The 14529-nt window shown below is 44.5% G+C and overlaps 1 protein-coding gene across 7 annotated transcripts in view; it reads left to right on the forward strand.

Moving 5' to 3' along the window:
• The window catches only part of ADAM22 (ADAM metallopeptidase domain 22), a 274548-nt gene that overhangs the window by 23487 nt on the left and 236532 nt on the right, over positions 1-14529 (forward strand). The gene's annotated exons all lie outside the window — the stretch shown is intronic.

Consider the following 14529-nt stretch of genomic DNA (forward strand, 5'->3'; position numbering starts at 1 on the left):
GTGTAATCGGAGCATGCTCATGTGCTAGCCGAGTGTCTTCGGCGTGCTTGAATAATTTGTTCCAGTCCCCAAGGCGGTTCCAATAGCTGCAACATATGCAGGTGTTTTGGCTGTCAAACAACCACGAGACATGCAGGATCGGGCTTAAACATATAATGCAAGCACGTTAAGGACACTCGGTTAGCACATGAGCATGCTCGTATAACACCTTATCCGAGCACATTCACTGATCACTAGTGCTTCTGTAAACGGCAGTGATAGGAGCTAACTCTGGTTGCTGCTGTTATAGGCGGCTTCTGGCTGTGTAATGCAGCGTGAGCCTGCTCCATATAACCGTACCAGACATGGATGGACTATTACATAATACTTCAGGAACAGAGTTAATAAGCTTGGCACTCCAGCAATCAACTTTAATCTGTGCAGAAACCTTACCCAAAGCATTCAGTTTCCCTACATCACCACCGAACGGGAAATTAAGCAATACACAATGTTCATTGAGCTTTGTAGACTGCTGGATAGGACCGATACTCCAAAGTGAGAGGTGCTCTTTGTAGACACTCTCCCTTTTTTTTTTTTTCTTTCAACAGATGAGGGTCCTGAACAAAATTACCCTCCTTCCTTCTATTAACTCCAGATTCCCTTAAAGGGTTTATGAAAATGTGTTTTCTGAATTGTACAAGCTCTTTAGGAAATATTACGTTACGAGGACTCCCAGCCTGTGGATACAATGAGAGTCTGATTCTGACACCTCCTCCTCCTAGGTGTCAGAATGTTGTCAGATTTTCATGTAACGGAATATTGAATATGTGTTCGTATAAGACATGGAGAGAGCCTTGTGCTGCTGTAAGCTTGGATTCAGTTATAGACTTTATTGCATTATTCATATCTACAGGAAGGTGGATCAAGGACAGGGTGTGGAGCAAAAAGCCTAACCTTCCATAGAGATGACGATATTACAAAGATGCATAAACCTGATATGATGGGGAGGACAGGAGGCCGCTATTTATCTAGAGGGGCCATTACTGAGAGGGAGACAATATTATTCAGTGGTGTGGTGAGATATTAGTTTGCAATAAATGGCGGTATTACATTTGGCTTATAATAATATTTGGGTTCTACTGTATGGTGGTCTTTTGGGGGCTTTATATATCAACTAGATGGAGGGCCGATGCTATCACATCGGGAGGGCGGTAATGTCACTATTGGGGCTGGCTTTGCAGCGTTGAGAATCTCTCCCCCATGTGCTCACCCACCTATCCACTCTCTCTTTCCCCATGTGCTGACTTCTCCCGTCTGTGCTCTCTTCTTTGACCTGTCTACCTCATGTGCTATCCCCCCGTCTCTCTCCTTCCTGTGCTGTGTTCTCCCCTCAAAGACAATACTGACATTACAGCCGGAGATCGCAGAGGACACATTTTGTGAGGTAAAATATTTTTTTTTAAAACAGTCAGTGACATATTTTACCTCACAAAATGAATCCACTGTGATCCCCTGCTGTAATGTCAGTATTGTCCTTTGCTTCCTCCCCTGCCCATGAGATGTATTATGTTCTGTACATGGTCAGACACAGACAATTTTTAAAATGATCTTTCGTTCGTGGGAAAACCCCTTTAATGTGACCGGCTTCCTCTGCCTGTAGACACGTTGCGCATCTGCCTCCGGGACCAGCCCCATGATTCACTGCACCTGCGCGTAATTGGCGCAGGCGCAGTAAATCAGACCGCCGCCATCTTTGTGCAGATAGATAGCGGCGGTCACATTAAAACTGCGCATGCGCTCATCCTGTACAAAGATGGCAGCAGTCAGTGAATCATTCGGCTGATACCGGTGGCGTGATTGCGACAGTGTTCCACTGGTTGTACCGTGCAAGAGGCTGCATGAGTGTGAGTGTGTGTGTTGCGCGTACGGCGTATAGAGTGTGTGTGGTGTGTACGTCATATACAGTGTGTGTGTGTGTGTGTGTGGTGAGACAGTGTTCTGCTGGTGGTACCGCCCAATAGGTTGGAACCAGCAGCAGTTTCCATATTGACACATATCGCTTGGGTGTCCCAATATGGCGGTCAGTGAACTTCCTCCGCTTGGAATTCAGGACAGAACAAGAAATGAAAACATTACAAGGCAATTATATAAATAGATACTATTTTGCCATTATATGGTGATTTTATGTTATTAAAAAAGTCTAAAAGAGCAAGCAATGGTAGAGGGATATATTTACAGTACATTTCCTACCACACCAATCAATAAAACTAAGATTTTGCACGCACCACCCATCTTCTGTTATAACGATAACTCCCACCCTGTTCTAAAGTCTAAAGTAAGGGCCACAAAAGGTCTAGCGCAGTTCTAAAAGTGAGATGAAAAAATGATTTTTACCTGTTAGTAGTTACCATTTGGTAATGAAATGTCAGTTTGTAATATTTTTTTTTTTTTTTTTTTCACACACCCTGATATTCTGTTTGCAGCCTTTTCCAAGTTCTTGTGAGGCCTGTTTCACACGTCAGTGTCTCCAGTACGTGAGGTGACAGTTTCCTCACGTACCGGAGACACTGACACACATAGACACATAAAAATCACTGCATCTGTTCAGATGTCAGTGATTTTTTGCGGACCATGTCTCCGTGTTTGGCCGTATGCCAAACACGGAGACATGTCAGTGTTCGTGGGAGCGCACGTATTACACGGACCCATTAAAGTCAATGGGTCCGTGTAAAACACGTACCGCACACGGACGTTGTCCTTGTGCAGTCCGTGTGCCGTGCAGGGGACAGCGCTACATTAAGCCCTGTCCCCCCCACTGGTGCTGAATCGGCGATTCATATCTTCCCTGCAGCAGCGTTTGCTGCAGGGAATATATGAATAATACTGTTTAAAATAAAGATGTATCTTCCCCCCGCCCTCCCACCCTCTGTGCGCCCCCCCACCCCCTGTGCACCCCCCCCCCCCCCTGCTGTGCTGAAAATACTCACCCAGCTCGCTCCCTCGCCGCCGCTGCTTCTTCTCCTGGCCGCAGCTTCTCCTGTATGCGGTCACGTGGGGCCGCTCATTTACAGTAATGAATATGCGGCTCCACCTCCCATAGGGGTGGAGCCGCATATTCATTACTGTAATCGGCGGCCCCACGTGACCGCATACAGGAGAAGCTGCGGCCAGGAGAAGAAGCAGCGGCGGCGAGGGAGCGAGCCGGGTAAGTATTTTCAGCACAGCGGGGGGGGGGGGGGGCGCACAGAGGGTGGGAGGGAGGGGGGAAGATACATCTTTATTTTAAACAGTATTATTCATATATTCCCTGCAGCAAACGCTGCTGCAGGGAAGATATGAATCGCCGATTCAGCACGATGCAGGGGACAGCGCTAAACTTTAGCGCTGTCTCCTGCACGGTGCGTGTGGTACCCAGTGGGCACACGGGCGGCACATGTGTGCCGCACGTGTGCCACACTGATGTGCCACGTGTGCGCATGGACACACGGACACGGATAACTCCAGTACCGTTTTTGTACGGTACTGGAATTATCTGGACGTGTGAAACCGGCCTGAGAGTGTCTCTTTCAGTAATATAGGCTGGATGTGAGGTCTGTGTGTATCCATAGTGCTGATATTTTCATTAGTGCTTATATGAGTCTAGATTTTATCCTGCAATTAAAGAGGTTGTCAGGTCGTAAAATAAATAACATTGGGTACTTGGTAAACACTATTGTTGATCAAAAAGCGTAAAAGCCATCTCACTGCGACAAGGTGTACCCCAATCGTGACTGTCTTATCCTCTAATATTAAAACTTCACCTTGTATCAGATGATCTCAATGTAGATGGGGCAGAGCAGGATCGAGGACCCACTGGTTCAGACACCTGCCCATGGGAAGCTATATGCCTAGCTCAGAAAAGGTGGAGCCACGCCTCTGTTTGTACAGAGTACAAGAAACTAAAGCAAAACCAAAGAAATGAGCTGGAGCATAAGTTGGTATACATGCAAAGTGTAGGAGCATGCATATACACACTGTCCATTTAACAGATAAAACCTGAGATGCAAACAAAATGAGCATACCCCCTTCAGTAAGTAAATAGTAATAATTCATATAAATAACATAGGGTACTTAGTTAACACTGTTTTGATGTAAAAAAAAGCGTAAAATCCATCCCACCGTGACAAGGTGTACCCAATCAGGACGATACTATTCTGTCTCTAGTATTAAAACCTTACTTTGTGTCAGGCCCCTGTCCTGCTCAGCCTCATCTACATTGAAGTCGTCTGACACAAGGTGAGGTTTCAATATTGGAGGATAGGACCATCCTGATTAGGGTACACCTTGTCGCGGTGGGATGGATTTTGTTTTTTTCTTTTTGATCAAAAATAGTGTTTACTAAGTACCCTATGTTATGTATATGTATTATTACTATTTACTTTCTGCAGGGTGTATTTTCATTTTGTTTCTATCTCTGCTCTACCCACTAGCCAAGAAATGAGAATCCTAAAAAGGGCCACTCCCCACTCTCAATTAAAATCCATTATATGTTATTTTTAAGTGATTTTTCTAAACTTGACAATCCCTTTTAAGGGTTACTGCACACATTGTCAGATGTACTTGTTATTAATTCACCATATCCTGTCATATTATTAGATAAAGTGTTCTAAAAGTCAATTATCCAAAACCTGATTTAATTAGCTGCTGCGGTTTACTCAGTGCCAAGAGTGGGAAAAGTTGAAAAAGCTGAACGGAGGCGTCAGTAAATAGGTCCTCTCTTGTGGGTGCTGCAGAATTTACTTGGTGGCATCTGCTGCGTGTTGTTAGAACTAATGTTCTCCTCCTGAAACACATAGAGATAATTAAAGTGGTTGTCCTGGATAGGTCATCAACATCAGATCAGTGGGGGTCTGACACCTGTCATTCCTACCAATCGGTTGTTTGCAGCTCCCACGGTGGTCGTGGTCGTTCTCTGGTTTTGCAGCTCTGCTCCTATTGAATACTCCATACTCTGACTCTCTTACGAACAGCCACAGCGGGGGGCCGCATGCAGCTGTCACCGTCTTTGGTAAGAAAGGGGGTGCCTCAAACTGGCCCTGGAATTGGGACCCTAATTATCCATGTCCAAGGGGTACAATTAAAGGTTGAGAGGCCTGAGTCTCCGACCTTACTATGCTCCTGTTAATATCCTAAGCTGTTCCCTCTCCCAGGAGGCCTGGGACAGAAATGTTAGTGTATATGCTCGTAAGACATACATGGATAACAAAAAGCAACTTGCATATAAAAACAATCACCAAGGGTAGACAGGAATAAAGGGAAGGATAGGAATGTACAAACCTACCGTAATAGGAATATGATAATGGAGAAAGCATACACCCAAAAACGGCAGACAACAATCTCCAGCAGCAATTACTAACTCCAACTTCAGCACAACAACTAGAGCAAGCCAGGCGCGTCTTTCCAGACTGCAGCATGCCTGTTAATCTTGCGGAGAGGCGAGCCTCCGCAAGATAAATTTGACCCGTACAATGTATTGGATGCGGTGAATCCTCACGGTTCAAGAAACACATGCGGAATCACCTGCGTTAAATAGCCAGCTGCGCTTTGGACGCAGTGGACATGCGCTGCGTGCGTCTAAAGCGCTGCCAGTTACTGATCATGTGCACATACTCTCACAGGCAGGGATGAGAAGGCCTGGCCAGGTTTTATAGAGAGAAAATGTGCAGGTCAGGAGCAGCTGTGAGATGGAGCTGCATGTCTCTAACCAGCATACAAAGAGTCGTTAACCTCTTCAGCTCCAAAGGAAATGAAGTCCATTTAATATGAGGAACAAAAATAAAAACAGGCAAAATGGAAGACCTGTGATTCACAGTACTTATTGTCTAACCCCTGATCTCCCAGGAGGACGTGACACACTAGTGACAACCGCTAAATGATAGGTGTCAGACTTTATATAGCTAAAGGTACCGTCACATTTAGCGACGCTGCAGCGATATAGACAAGCCGATCGCTGCAGCGTCGCTGTTTAGGTCGCTAGGAGACGTCAAACACCGGCAACAGCTGAGCGATGCAGGAGCGATCCAGTGACGTACTTATCGTTCTCGCTGGTTGTTCGCTCCATTGAAAACCATTGCATGCATCGTTGCTTTTGCTATCAAACATGATGAATCACGCCGACCTGACGACCAAATAAAGTTCCGGACTTTCAGCTCCGACCAGCGATGTCACAGCAGGATCCTGATCGCTGCTGCGTGTCAAACACAACGAGATCGCTATCCAGGACGCTGCAACGTCACGGATCGTTGTCGTTCTCGTTGGAAAGTTGTTCAGTGTGAAGGTACCTTAAGTCCTGGACAACTGGTGTAACCAGTACTGAACGTTTTATTGCTTGCTGTGATGCCACTACCTACAGTAGCCACTATGGGGATCTCATTTGTTCAGCCCCCATTGAGTTCAATATTGTATACATTTAAAGGGGACATTGCAACAGGTCAAAAGTGTGCAGTAAATAAAATTTTGTATTTTGCTACAATCTGTCATACGGTTGCAGAGATATGGGCCTTTTTAAATTCTGCTAATTTTATGGTCTTTACAAGGGCAGTGCTTATAGGACAATTCTGAAGAGCCGTCTAAGGACATACCCCCAGAAAATCCTGCGAACACCGCCCCCTTGGAGAAAAATTTGCACTAAATGAAAAGGCTCATATCTCCGGGGCTGTAAGGCCTTCAGAAATAGCCTGGTCTAGGGAAAGAGCATAAAAAAGAGACAAGTGTGGTGCTTCCTCTGAGCGTAATACGTTTTACCAACAGTAAAAAAATCTTTTAGTTGTAGTTGCGCTCACCTTCACTCAGTAAGAACTGCACGTTAAGATTCTCAAGGAATCAATTCTTTAGGCAACTCTCCTGTGTGTCCTGTATAATCCAATAAGGTGTGCAGCTCACTTTGGAGAACTCTGTGTTGATCCTACTTCGGATCTACATAGTGGTGAATCCGAGGTGGAGTTTTTTTTCCCTCGGGACTGTAACCCTGTACCGATATCCGCCGTACATGTACGGTGCACGTTGATAGCGGGTGTATGGAGCGGGCTCATGGGGTGAGCTTGCCCAATACCCGGTAGATCATGGCTGTGTGTTACAGTCAGGACCTCCCTCTAGCAATCGCGGGTAGTGCGAAGAGCCGCCCTCTATTGCTAAAATGTTAAATGCCGCTGTCAAACTCTGAAAGTAGCATTAACAACATTAACAACACACTAGCAGGGGTGTGTGTCATTCCATGCCCCCATTGGTGTGCTCGTGGCGTGCTCCCGGGTCGCTGATGGGTTGCTATGACAGCCGGGGGTCTGTTGAAGACCTCCATGCTTTTCATTACAGAGCTCCCTTGAAATGAAGCCTGTGATCGGGCTTCAAAGGAGACCGTGATTTTCACTATATGCAGCAATACTGTAGTATTGTTGTATACAGCACAAGCGATCAGATGATCAAAGCTTTAAATCCCCTAAGGAGACTAACAAATATAGTGAAAAGCAGAAAAAAACCAATACACATATGTGGTATTGACGCGTTCAGAAAAGTCAGTCCAATCATTAAAAAAATTAACCCGATTGGTAAACATCATAAACAGAAAAAAATCAAGAACACCAAAATTAATTTTTTTTTGGTCACTGCAATACAACAAAAAATGCTGTAACAAGCGATCAAACTGTTCTATCCCAAAATGGTATCGGTAAAATCATCGTCTCACCCCGCAAAAAAAAAAAGCCATCACACAGCTCCATCAACCAAAAAATTAAAACGTTATGGATCTTGGAAAATGTTGACACAACCCAAAAAACTTTTTTTCTCAAACTTCAGATTTTTTTTTTTACCGCTAAAATAATAAAAAAAAAAGCTTGACATGTTTGGCAACGCTGTAACCGTACTGATGAGCAGATTCATGCAGCGTGGTCATTTTTACCATAAAGTGTACATCGTACAAATAATTCCCCCAAAAATATCAGAATTGCGTTTTTTGTTTAACAATTTCACCGTATGTGGATTTTTTCCCCCCATTTTTCAGTACATTATGTAGTGAAATGAATGGTGTCATTTAAAGTATAACTCGTCTTGCAAAAAACAAGCCCTCATATGTCCATATGGACAGAAACTTAAAAAAGTTATGGCTCTGGGAAGAAAGGGAGGAAAAAGCTAAAACACAAAAACTGAAATTGGCCACATCGGTTAGGGGTCGAAAAAAAAGTTAAAAACTGCATACTCAGGGGATCAGCGGTAATAAAATAAGTGCAAAAACTGGACACTCTTGGCCTGTCGACAGGTCTTCTTAAATATTGTTAGGGTCCCCTACTGGTGACCATTATATAATTTATTTTGATCGGAAAACGTAGCTCCTTTATTTAGATAATAATAAGTCAAAACAGAATTTTGAACCCTAAACATTATTAGTGGACATAGAGGTTGTGAAAAAACCTGATTATATCTTAATTACCCAGATGACTATGTTTTGCAAACCATGAAGAATTGACTTTTTATCTGTAGGTTGGCTTTTGGATTTAAGTGTTGATTTCTGGTGGGTCAAGAAAACAGATTTTCGTTTGTGTAAGGCTACTTTCACACTAGCGTCGGGCAACGTCCGTCACAATGTGTCATTGTGGAGAAAAAACGCATCCTGCAAAGTTGCCCGCAGGATGCGTTTTTTCTCCATAGACTTCAATTAGCGACGGATTGCCACACGTCGCATCCATCATGCGACGGATGCGTTGTGTTTTTGCAGTCCGTCGGGACAAAAAAACGTTCCATGCAACATTTTTTTGTTCGTCGGTTCCGCTTTTTCCGACCGCGCATGTGCGGCCGGAACTCCGCCCTCTCCTCCCCGGACCTTAAAATGGGGCAGCGGATGCGTTGAAAAACTGCATCTGCTGCCCCCATCTGCTGCCCCGCTGCGACAGGCCCGTACCGACGCTAGTTTGAAAGTAGCCTAAAGGTACCGTCACACATAGCGACGCTGCAGCGATACCGACAACGATCCGGATCGCTGCAGCGTCGCTGTTTGGTCGCTGGAGAGCTGTCACACAGACAGCTCTCCAGCGACCAACGATCCCGAGGTCCCCGGTAACCAGGGTAAACATCGGGTAACTAAGCGCAGGGCCGCGCTTAGTAACCCGATGTTTACCCTGGTTACCATCCTAAAAAGTAAAAAAACAAACGCTACATACTTACCTTCTGCTGTCTGTCCTCGGCGCTCTGCTTCTCTGGTCTGGCTGTGAGCGCCGGGCAGCCAGAAAGCAGAGCGGTGACGTCACCACTCTGCTTTCCGGTGACCGACGCTCACAGCCAGAGCAGGAGGAGTGCAGAGCACAGCGCTGGAGGACAGACGGCTGTAGGTAAGTATGTAGTGTTTGTTTTTTTACTTTTAGGATGGTAACCAGGGTAAACATCGGGTTACTAAGCGCGGCCCTGTGCTTAGTTACCCGATGTTTACCCTGGTTACCAGCAAAGACATCGCTGAATCGGTGTCACACACGCCGATTCAGCGATGTCTACGGGGAGTCCAGCGACGAAATAAAGTTCTGGACTTTCTTCCCCGACCAGCGATCTCCCAGCAGGGGCCTGATCGCTGCTGCCTGTCACACTGGACGATATCGCTAGCGAGGACGCTGCAACGTCACGGATCGCTAGCGATATCGTCTAGTGTGACAGTACCTTAAGTCTGTAGTAGTGACTTGTAAGTTGATATACCATATAGCATAGTGTGCGCTTATCTTTGACTATTGATGTTTGCTGATATGCTAATTGTTCATTGTATTATGGAACCAGTTTGTTGACTTCAAAAGCAGAGAGGGAAAGACTGGTCAAATAGATTGAATAGTCAAGTAATGCTACTTGATCTCATCACCATTGTTTTCCCTTTATCTATGATGTGGGACTGAAAGGACACTTGTTAGGGTACATGCCTCGGGTATAAAGAGACTCAGAGACAGCAAGACGAGGACACAAAGCGACACAGCCACACATTTTGCAAAACACCCAACGGACGAGAGACAGGACTGCAGCCAATTCATCATGGCACCATCACGAGGAACACTGATCTATGATTCTGTAGGAAACAACCTAGGGGTTTTCGGCTCCAGTTGGAAAGCTACAGATCTGATCCATTGAACATCGCTGAACCATGGATACATTTGGAGAAAGCCAGGTTTGGGACCCGCTGGTCACTTGGTTCCATGTAGATTTACGATAAGCCAGGAGGTGACTCATTTCAACTAGCTGTGGACCTTGTATGGACTCTATGAACTGTCATCTCCCTACGCTTGTCGTTACCTCCTCTCTGTCTATCACAGGTGGAGTAGTGACCCTGGGTGCTCTGACGTAACATCTGCCATTATTCCGGCGAGTCAGTGGAAGGGTGAGACTCTGTAAAGTGCACCATCTTGGGTACTGTGCTGGGACTGTTCTACGTGTTACCTGCCTGTTTTGTGGTTCAATAAAGCATTGCCACACTGTTTTACCTTCACCCTGTGTTGTTTGAGTAGCGTTAAGCGCACGTTTAATGGGAGAGTGGGCATTAGGCGGGACGATCCCTGGTCCATGCAGTTTCGGCTAGCGGACTGGGGCACCCGCCAACCCCCCGTTTCCCTACAGAGGTCTCTGTAAGTTAGTGAGGCCTTGATCTGCTATAAGGCAAAGTTCAGGGTCAGCGGTCTGGTGCCGCTGATCTGAATGTACAGTTGGACGCATTCCTCTGGAATTTTACGTGAAAACTACTACATGAAAAAATGTTTCATGGTGACAAACTGATATACAGGGTCCGATTTTATAAACAAAAAAAAAAACAGTTTTAAGGAAAAGAATGTCTATGTTGTCCATAGCAAACCAATCACAGTGTAGCTTTCATTTTGCCAGAGCTGGTATAAAAATGAGCTGGGCTGTGATTGGTTGCTATGGGCAACAAAAACATATTTTCCTTCAGCTTTATAGAAACTAGGCCCAATGTGCCATATTCTATGTATAATGTGTGTTGTCACCCTGCCTCGCAGGAATTCTCGTGCAATCCCTCATTCCTACAGTATATATGACATATTTATCCTCAGGGGACAAGTTTAGAGGCCGGGGACAACCTCGAAATGACATTACTGCTGAAAACCAGCTGCCGCTGGGGTCCCGGCAACACTCAGCAGTTTCCCAATAAATAATGAATATATTTATGCTTTCCAAGATTGCAGCACATATGTAAGCAAACTGAGTAATGCCCCGCACATCGTTTTATAAGGGGAAGAAATTCAGTATATTGTGAGCATTCACATTTCTGCCATAATCCATATTAGATTAGTGTGATGTAAATATAGGACTGATTCCTGGTGGTAAGGAAACTGCGGAATAATCTAGCGTGCGCCAGTTGTAATTCTTATGAATACGTTGTCTGAGAAATTAAACATATGTCAGTAATATATATATATATATAGCTATCTAGCCACGTATACAGTACAGACCAAAAGTTTGGACACACCTCATTTAAAGATTTTTCTGTATTTTCATGACTATGAAAATTGTACATTCACACTGAAGGCATCAAAATTATGAATTAACACATGTGGAATTATATACTTAACAAAAAAAGTGTGAAACAACTGAAAATATGTCTTATATTCTAGGTTTTTCAAAGTAGCCACCTTTTGCTTTGATGACAGCTTTGCACACTCTTGGCATTCTTTTGATGAGCTTCAAGAGGAAGTCACCGGGAATGGTCTTCCAACAATCTTGAAGGAGTTCCCAGAGATGCTTAGCACTTGTAGGCCCTTTTGCCTTCACTCTGCGGTCCAGCTCACCCCAAGCCATCTCGATTGGGTTCAGATCTGGTGACTGTGGAGGCCAAGTCATCTGGCGCAGCACCACATCACTCTCCTTCTTGGTCAAATAGCCCTTACACAGCCTGGAGGTGTGTTTGGGGTCATTGTCCTGTTGAAAAATAAATGATGGTCCAACTAAACGCAAACCGGATGGAATAGCATGCCGCTGCAAGATGCTGTGGTAGCCATGCTGGTTCAGTATGCCTTCAATTTTCAATAAATCCCCAACAGTGTCACCAGCAAAGCACCCCCCACACCATCACACCTCCTCCTCCATGCTTCACGGTGGGAACCGTTCACCTTTTCTGCGTTGCACAAAGACACGGTGGTTGGAATCAAAGATCTCAAATTTGGACTCATCAGACCAAAGCACAGATTTCCACTGGTCTAATGTCCTTTCCTTGTGTTCTTTAACCCACACAAGTCTCTTCTGCTTGTTGCCTGTCCTTAGCAGTGGTTTCCTAGCAGCTATTTTACCATGAAGGCCTGCTGCACAAAGTCTCCTCTTAACAGTTGTTGTAGAGATGTGTCTGCTGCTAGAACTCTGTGTGGCATTGACCTGGTCTCTAATCTGAGCTGCTGTTAACCTGCGATTTCTGAGGCTGGTGACTCGGATAAACTTATCCTCAGAAGCAGAGATGACTCTTGGTCTTTCTTTCCTTGGGCGGACCTCATGTGAGCCAGTGTCTTTGTAGCGCTTGATGGTTTTTGCCACTGCACTTGGGGACACTTTCAAAGTTTTCCCAATTTTTCGGACTGACTGACTTTCATTTCTTAAAGTAATGATGGCCACTCATTTTTCTTTACTTAGCTGCTTTTTTCTTGCCATAATACAAATTCTAACAGTCTATTCAGTAGGACTATCAGCTGTGTATCCTCCAAACTTCTGCACAACACAACTGATGGTCCCAGCACCATTTATAAGGCAAGAAATCCCACTTAAACCTGACAGGGCACACCTGTGAAGTGAAAACCATTCCCTGTGACTACCTCTTGAAGCTCCTCGAGAGAATGCCAAGAGTGTGCAAAGCAGTCATCAAAGCAAAAGGTGACTACTTTGAAGAACCTAGAATATAAGACATATTTTCAGTTGTTTCACACTTTTTTGTTAAGTATATAATTCCACATGTGTTAATTCATAGTTTTGATGCCTTCAGTGTGAATTTACAATTTTCATAGTCATGAAAATACAGAAAAATCTTTAAATTGGAAGGTGTGTCCAAACTTTTGGTTTGTACTGTACATGCATGCTCCGTTCAGCTGAGCGTGCATGTGTTCTGAATGAGGAGAGGTGTGTAAGTTACTGTTCGATGCTTCTGACGGTGACTTGCCTCACTAGGATAGGACAGGTGCACAATACCTGCTGATGATTCATGGATCCCGGAAGAGATGACTTCCCAACCAACAGTTGCCTGACCCTACAGTGCCCTAAACAGTCAGATGACTTTTGGTTATGACATGTATTTTCTGGGGTGGTGGAGACAAGCTGAATGGCAGGTATGGGGGAAAATTCAAGGGGTTGAATTTGCCTGTCATAATCCATCCAAAATCTGGAATTTTCAAGAACCAAATGTAGATGAAAGCAACATGGGAAAATGAACGTTAGAGAACTAGCTCTGGTAAATGAATTGTTCTAAGCTGTAATAACAGTACCAGACACCGGGCATGAGTGGCGCTGTTTCTGTAAGTCACCTAGTAAAGAATGCAGTAAAATGTAAGAAGAGTAGAGCTTTTGACCTTATTTGACGCTTCATATTTGTATCGAGAAGTGGACTAAATGCATTTTTTGGCACCATGAATATACGGGTGTTGGCTACATCTGACTATTTTGCTACTTGTACTTTGTTACATTAAATGCACTATAATTTAAATTGGTAGTATGCGTGATGGAAATTGAAATACCGGTATATATATATATATATTTATTTTTTTTTACTTTTATTTATAAGATCTGTTGCTCTTTGACCAAAAACCCCCCACTGCACTTCAGCTTAAATATAAAGTCAGCGAGCTGTCAGTCAAGCAGAGGTGTCGCTAGGCGGGGAATAGAGCCAGGGAGGCAGAGACTTAGGAAGTGCTTTCGTACGATCAAAGCACTTCAGCCTTATTTGCATATGAATTAAACAGCGTTCTCTTTTTCAGTTAGGGAGCAACAGATTGCATAAATGTATGGATAACATTATCTTTCACAGAGCAATATGGCCATATAAACCATTTGGAGCGATGGATCTGGCTGACACATTACTTTTTAAAGTAGTATTTCTTAAAAAAAAAAAATATTTGATATCACACAAGAGGAATAGGAATGAAACAAAACCGTTACATAATTAAAGTTATCCATATACAAGTTATAAAAATACTAGATGCAACGCGGTCCGTTAACGCTGTCGTTAACCCTGTGTGAGCGCTGACTGGAGGGGAGTATGGAGCGGGCGCCGGGCACTGACTGGACGGGAGTAGGGAGGGACTAATTCTCGGCCGGACTGTGCCCGTCGCTGATTGGTCACGGCAGCCAGGACAGGCAGCTGGCGAGACCAATCAGCGACGCGGGATTTCCGTGACGGAAATTGCAGACAGAAAGACGGAAGCACCCCTTAGACAATTATATAGTAGATCAATGGGATAAGGTAAAACTTTCCAATCTGTGGGGATCCAATCGCTGATCCCGAGAAATGGGGCTTGTGTGAATCGAGTGGTGGTATGTTATGCCAGCTATTGTGCCATTCATTCT

Source organism: Ranitomeya imitator, chromosome 6 (genome assembly GCF_032444005.1).
Source record: "Ranitomeya imitator isolate aRanImi1 chromosome 6, aRanImi1.pri, whole genome shotgun sequence".
Lineage (NCBI taxonomy): Eukaryota > Metazoa > Chordata > Amphibia > Anura > Dendrobatidae > Ranitomeya > Ranitomeya imitator.